At 36.0% G+C, this 8,051-nt stretch overlaps 1 pseudogene; it reads left to right on the top strand.

Moving 5' to 3' along the window:
- The first annotated feature begins 6,809 nt into the window (after nt 1-6,809).
- Nucleotides 6,810-7,034, top strand: LOC131513120 (anaphase-promoting complex subunit 13-like; annotated as a pseudogene).
- The last annotated feature ends 1,017 nt before the right edge of the window (nt 7,035-8,051 follow it).

Here is an 8,051-nt window from a genome sequence, read left to right as displayed (position 1 = left end):
GTTTCCTGAGTTTTTAATTTTAGCCATTTTGACAGGTGTGAGGTGAGATTTCATCATGGGTTTGACTTGTATTTCCCTGATGTTGAGTAATGCTATATATCTTTTCATGTGTGTGTTAGCCATCTGGATGTCTTCTTGGGAAAAGTGTCTATTCATGTCTTCTGCCAATTTCTTTACTGGCTTATTTGTTTTTTGAGTGTTGAGTTTGATCAATTCTTTATAGATTTTGGATACTAACCCTTTATCTGATATGTCATTTGCAAATATCTTCTCTTATTCCCTTGTTTGCCTTTTAGTTTTGGTGAGCGTTTCCTTCACTGTGCAGAAGCTTTTTATTTTGATGAGGTCCCAATAGTTCATTTATGCTTTTGTTTCCCTTGCCTCCAGAGACATGTCTAGTAGGAATTTGCTATGCCCAAGGTCGCTACCTATGTTTTCCTCCAGAATTTTGATTGTTTCAAGTCTCACATTTAGGTCTTTCAACAATTTTGAATTTATTTTTGTGGATGGTGTAAGAAAATGGTCCAGTTTCAGTCTTCTGCATGTTGCCATCCAGTTTTCCCAGCACCACTTCTTGAAGAGACTGTCTTTTTTCCATTGGACGCTCTTTCCTGCTTTGTTGAAGATTAGTTGACCATATGGTTGTGGGTCTGAGTTTTCTATTCTGTTCCATTGATCTATGAATCTGTTTTGACAGTACCATTGTGTCTTGACTACAGTTTATAATAAGACTTGAGTTCTGGAATTGTGATGCCCTAGTCTCACTTTTATTTCTTTATTTCTTTTTAATATAATTTATTGTCAAGTTAGCTAACATACAGTGTATACAGCGTGCTCTTGGTTTCGGGGGTAGATTCCCATGATTCATCGCTTACATACAACACCAGGTGTTCATCCCAACGAGTGCCCTTTTCAATGCCCATGACCCATTTTCCCCTCCCCCTCTTCCCCATCAACTCTGTTTGTTCTCCATATTTAAGAATCTCTTATGGTTTGCCTCCCTCCCTCTCTGTAACCATATTTTCCCCTTCCTTACCCCATGGTCTTCTGTTAAGTTTCTCAAGTTCCACATATGAGTGAAAATGTATGATATCTGTCTTTCTCTGATTGACTTATTTCACTTAGCATAATGCCCTCCAGTGCTTTTCTTTTGTAGGATTGCTTTGGCTATTTAGAGTCTTTCATGGTTCCATACACATCTTAGGATTGTTTGTTCTAGCTCTGTGCAAATCTGTAGATTGCATTGGGAAATAGACATTTTAACATATCCCTACTTTGAAACTAATACGGTTCATTTGTTCTTGGAGGCTTGAAGAGCATCAATCACTTTCATGATTATAGGCAGAGTATTCTAAAGTAATGTTAGTTAAAGCACATTTCCTATCTGTAATTCAGTTTTTCCATTGGGAAACGCTTTTGAAATAAACAGGGATGTTGTTAAGGTGAGGTCATTTGGAAATGGAGTAAAGTTCAGAACCTCTCAATTAAACATTAGGAGTCTCTGTTAGAAACTAATATTAAAGAAAAATACCATCTTCTACACCCCCATTTTCTCATTTATTAAAGCGAGCTACCATATGACAATTGGTATTTTCTTATTTTGATTCCCACTTTTCCTTTACTCAGTATTTAGACAATTTAGAATATGTTATTTATTAGATTATAAGGGATGAAGTCAATAATAAAGATTGTCAATTAATCTCAGAATCCACAGTGCAAGTGTGAAATAACAGAAGATATCCAGAGGACACAAGGAGAATATGCAGACATTTCCTGGTTGCAGATGACTTTTACACTGATGACTTGACTAATTTATCCCATCTCAATTTATTATATGCTTCATATCCTTCTCATGATGCATGTTACCATATCATTTTTTTTCCTTTTTTTCCCATTTTTCATTTGTAAGCCTTTACTTTTTTCTAACTTTACTGAGAAGTAATTGACAGGTAAAATTATAAGGTATTTAAAGGGTACATGTGGTGATTTATGTGTGTGTGTATATATATGTATATATACATAATAAAAATATATATTTCTAATATATATATATGAAAAGATTCCTCCCACTAAGTTAATTAGCATATTCATCAACTTGTATATTTCCTTTTTTTTAGTGAAAATATTTAAGTTCTACTCTCTTAGTAAATTTTAGATTTCAATATTTGTTATCAACTACAGTTACGTTTTTCATTAGATCCTCAGATCTTATTCAACTTATAGCTGAAAGTTTGTGCCTTTTCAGCAAACTCTCTTTATTTCTCCCACTCCCAGTCCCTGGCAACAACTTTTCTACTCTATGAGTTCAATTTTTTGTCTGTGTTTTTGGATTCCACATATAGGTGATACCATGTACTATTTATCTTTTCTGGATTATTTCACTTAACGTAATATCCTCCAGATTCATTCCTGCGATGCAGAAGGTAGGATGTCTTTTTTTTTTTAAATGTTGAATAATATTTTGTCTATATATTAAATTTTCTTTATACATATATCCATTCAAACACTTAGGTTGCTGCCATACCTTGGTTATTGTGAATAATGCTGCAGTGAACAGGGGAGTGCAGATATCTCTTCAACAAAACGACTCTGTTTTCTTCAGACATATATCCAAAAGTGGAATTGCTGTTACGTATTGTTATTATTTTATTCCATTTTTATTATTTTGAGGGACTTCCATACTGTTTTCCATTGTGGTTAAAACAATTTACATTTTCACCAAAGTGTATAAAATTAATAAAGTACATAATTATATTTTTTGTGTGGTCTTTCTGTTTAGTATTGTTGTTCTTCATTTGTATTATACTGTTATCTTGAAGAGTATAGCTTCTGTCACATCTATATAGTTAGCATATATCCTCAGTGACAAATAAATACATTTAAGTGAATATAATTATGTACTTCATTAATTTTATATAAAAATATTTTACATAAAAAGTATAGGTTGCTATGATAGGGCTTAAAAGAAAAATGTACTTTAGACTCACAGATCAGAGAAAATCTTTCTGAAGAATTTATAACTTTTAAAAAAAATTTTAAATGTTTATTATTGAGAGAGAGCAGAGTGAAAATAGGGGAGGGGCAGAGAGAGAGAGGGAGACACAGAATCTGAAGCAGGCTCCACGCTTCAAGATGTCAGCCTGGAGACCAATGCAGGGCTTAAACTCACAAACTGAGATCATGACCTGAACCAAAGTTGGACACTTAACCGAGCCACCCAAGTGCCCCAAAAATTTATAACATTTTAAATGACTTGACAAATAACCCAAAACTTTCAGACAACAGTAGCAGGGTGGTGAAGGAAGAGAGCATTCCAGACAAGAGGAACAGAAAAACATGTGAAAAACTCCTCTGTAGGGAAAGATGTTCATCTGTTCAGAAAAGCCAGAGTAGATGCTGTGAGGCACTATCTAGATTTCCCCTTCAGGATGGAAGTGCAGGTTCGTGCCTCTTGTCACAGTTTAGTTAATACTCTGAAAGGCCTTTCAAGCTCTAGAGTGCCCACCGGGACAAACTTGGGCTTTGTTTTTAAATGTATCCTTGTTCAACTTCTTCTGCCTAGAACTTTGTTTCCTTCACTTCCTTTCAGCTTCAGTAAAACTCCTAAGCACATGTATCTCTCTCTCTCTCAGAGTCTATTTCCAAGAAACCTGACCCAAGATAGGAAAAAGTTCATTTTTACCATATGACAGAAAGGGTTAGAGCAGTTTCTTATATGGGCACAGACAGTTAGGCAAAGCCCATGTTAAGATAATGCATTTTGTTCTAGTGGAACAGAAGAGGCCATTTTAAAGGTTTTTTGAACATCGGACTTAGCAAATATGATTTAAAATAATGACTCTGGACAATGTAGGGAAATAAAATGGGAAAAGCTTTCTTTCCACATATGGATGTAAAATAAAGGAATTGGAATGCTTTTCCTCTCATGATGATATTGTAATTTTAACACAGTGTGGTCCTTCATACTTAGAATTCTCACTTATTGCCTTTATCAGAACAAGAATAAAATTATTTCATAAATGAGTTTTTCAGTTCCTTGGAAAAGCTTCAAGTTTTCTAACTGTGAATTCTCAAGAGCTATTATCATGATTTTGAATACATAGTAAATGCTCGATACTGAAGTTAAAATAAAAGTTGCCTTGGGCACATGAGTAGCAAGAAAGGCGTTGGCTCTCTCCAGGATGCCTCATCTGTCCTCATCATTTCTGAGTGTTCACTGCAGCTGCCTGTAGTCAGTTCCTTAGCCTTGGCAAACATAAGGATTGGATGTATCAACACACTAAGAATAGACTTGTCTCGTGAGAGCTGGCTCATATTAACCAAGCCCCCAGAGACAGATGTTTAATGCCTGAACTCAAAGGTAGATCAGCACATTTTCTCTCCTTGAGCAAGCTATACTAAAGGCCCAAATATGACTAAGATGCTATCTGTACATGTGCTAGTCTAAAAGTCAAATTACAATCAGAAATGTGTTTGGTAAGCACAGAATCAGAAAAAAGGAAAGTCACTGTGATCTGAGTGGGTAAAAGCGTCATTCTAAGACAACCTGATTCATTCACATCCAAAATAAGGATTTTCCTGCTTATTAAGACAGCAAGTATCTTGGTGCTTAAATAAGAATGTGCATAATATGACTTCCTGATGTTTCCAGATTCAAGTAGAGTCCTCCTTAAAGAAATATACTTTTGGGGCGCCTGGGTGGCGCAGTCGGTTAAGCGTCCGACTTCAGCCAGGTCACGATCTCGCGGTCCGTGAGTTCGAGCCCCGCGTCAGGCTCTGGGCCGATGGCTCGGAGCCTGGAGCCTGTTTCCGATTCTGTGTCTCCCTCTCTCTCTGCCCCTCCCCCGTTCATGCTCTGTCTCTCTCTGTCCCAAAAATAAATTAAAAATGTTGAAAAACAAAATTAAAAAAAAAAAAAAAGAAATATACTTTTTCTTAATTATGTTAATTACTTTAATGAGGTTTTAGTCAATTCTTGCTAGAGTACTTTCATACTTTTAGAATGATTTTCTCCTCTCTCAGACATAACTCTATGATAATTTAATAATTTAGCTCAAGATGTTTATGTTATTTTTGTTATTTCAGGGAAAGGAAGTTTATTACTTATGTAGAAGCTAATTTTTTGTCATATTTTACTACCATGTAGTGATTCAACTTCAATACTTAAAAGTGACAATTCTATTCTATAGCAGACAATACCTTTTGAAATCCTTGTGTTAGGAGCTAATATTGGGTAACAGTATTAATTACCCAGATGGAAAAAGAGGGAGGGAAAGAGCTTCTCTATAGAGTAGCACATTATTTATTGAACATTAACTTGCTGAATTTATTATTGGTTAGGAAAGCACAGAAGTATCTACGCAAAGGCTTAGAGAGATAGGTAGATTAAAAACATGGGTTCCAGAAAAACTCTTAAAAATTATGCAGTTGATCCTTTTGGCTTCTAAAATTTCCTTTTATTGCAAAAGTGAGAAAAATGATCGGGCTGTAGTACACTATATCTATTTATGCAAGATAATTAAGTTATCGAATATAGATCTTCTGTAACCAAGTTGAAAATAAAGTAGAATTCCATCCTGTAAGCTTAGACAAATGTTTTATTCTCAATAAGGTCAATAATGAATTTGGACACGTTCAATATTTCATTGATAAATTTTAATTTTGTCCAGATATTAAAGAAAGATGTCCCTAGTGAAAGCATAGCAGTATGGTGGAGGAAAATAAATAGGACAAGAAAGACTCTAGTTCTATAATGACTGGGTGACCTGGAGTCAGCTAGTATTTCTGATTAGCAGATTCCCTGATATAAAAGAACGATAATAAAATGTACACCATCCAAACACTTTGCTTATGGTGGCTTATGGTGCTTATGTATCCTTATTCAACTTCTTCTGACTAAACCTTTCCTTCCTTCACTTCTTTCCAGCTCCTAAACTCCTAAGCACATGTCTCTCTCTCTCAGAGTCTATTTCGAAGAAACCTGACCTAAGATAGAAAAAAGTTCATTTTTACCATACAACGGAAAGGGTTAAAGCAGGGTGATATGTGGGCACAGACAGGCAAAGCCCATGCTAAGATCATGCATTTTGTGAAAAATGAAATAATGTATGTGAAAATAAAGCCCAATACAAATGTTAATGGAATGCATTATTATTAACATTTTATAACATATATATTTTACATGATCATAGTGACAAAAATAATTACTAATATAATAATAACATTCACAGTAGTATTACTCGTAATAACGATGATAAATTCAGGACATCTGGAGTATCACAACTCCAAAACTATTTTTCATTAAATAGGAAAATGAGATAAAACTAGAATAAGTAGAAAGTAATTCTTTCCTTTTTTTAAATTTTAATGTGTGTTTAATTTTGAGAGAGCGAGAGAGCGAGAGCACATGCACAAGCAAGGGAGGAACAAAGAGACAGGGAGGATCTGAAGCAGGGTCCACAATGACAGCAGAGAACCCGATTCGGGGCTCAGACTCATGAACGTCAAGATTATGACCTGAGTCGAAGTCAGACGCTTAACCGACAGCCACCCAGGCCTCCCCATATTGACTTTTTCTTCATTGTCAAAACAAATATTTGAAAATTAAGCCTCTTGCTTCTTGATGTTTTCAAAATTAGGCTCTATGTGGACAAGCATATTTATAATAAAAGTGAAGAATATTTATGTTTTATTATTTTTGTCATTTGTCTTGGTTTTATTTATGTTCATTTTGTTTTTAGATTAAAATTCAAGAGCAGAGTGCAACACTGGATCTGGCACCAATTTAACAAGATTAAAGCTTTAGGGAAATGGACAGTGAGGTCCAGAGAGATGGAGGGGTCTTGGATTTGATTGACGATGCTTGGCAACAGACAAGCTGCCACATGGGGACGTTGCAATACTTCTGAATGAGCTTCCTGAACCTGAACAAGACAACAGCTGCACCACAGAATCTATTAAAGAACAGGAAATGAACTGACATAGCTTTATAGTATCTCCATGAGAACATTCCACCCCCCAACCCCCCACCATAAGAAACTAACCCTTGGCTCCTTTCCCATGGATGGGTATTTTTATTTTTTTAATGTTTATTTATTTTTGAGAGAGAGAGAGAGAGAGAGAGAAGAGGGGAAGGGCAGAGAGAGATGGAGACAAAGAATCTGAAGCAGGCTCCAGGCTCTGAGCTGTCAGTAGAGATCCCAGTTCTTGGCTCGAGCTCAGGAACCATGAGATGAAGTCAGACGCTCAACTGACTGAGCCACCCAGGTGCCCCCTTGGATGGATATTTTAAAAATTCAAGAATACAAAATACTTTCTTTCTGTCTCCTAATTCAAATCTTCAAGTGATAAATCCACACCAAAAATGTACACCCATTCAGTTTGTGGCAGCAAAGTGCAATGTGAACATACTCACCAGAATGAGAAACTTAAATGGAAGTTTCTCCAGAATGCAGAGTATTTGGCCCTTTGAACCTAAAATTTTTCATTCACTAGCTTGTGTTTGAATGTGACTGGTTAAACATTTGCCTTTACCTCTGATTTTTGCTTTATTATCAGAGTTTAATGCTTTCCAACTACTGATATGTGTCCTTTGACACCGGTGGTTGAAGATAGGAGAGGGCAGGGCAAAACCAGATGCCAAGAGATTGTTGACTTCTCAAGTGCTGCTACTGTGAGAGGCATTTTGAGTGGCCGTGCATAGCACATGCAGGTCTACTGGGTATATGGATAAGCCATTCACTGATTGCTGGGATTCCTAAGATTTCCCACAGTATTTTCAAACTTTGGATAAATTCATGGGTTAAAAATTATTTGGCAGTTACCTCTGCTTTCCCAGTGGTTACTGGTGCCACCGGAAAGGACCTTTGGCTAGCTGGACCACTGGTTTTACCCAATCACAAGATTTTGTATTTCTCAAAGCCCTTTCAGATATAATGGAAACACCGCAAAGTCAGTGTTTATTTAAGCATTTGTATAAGGACTTGTATTTTGAAAAGCACATTCATGGGCATTTATCTCCTGGAATAATTTGCCTCCATTAAGTGATAGCT

The sequence above is a fragment of the Neofelis nebulosa genome, chromosome 5 (genome assembly GCF_028018385.1).
Source record: "Neofelis nebulosa isolate mNeoNeb1 chromosome 5, mNeoNeb1.pri, whole genome shotgun sequence".
Lineage (NCBI taxonomy): Eukaryota > Metazoa > Chordata > Mammalia > Carnivora > Felidae > Neofelis > Neofelis nebulosa.
This window is presented reverse-complemented; position numbering and strand designations above follow the sequence as displayed.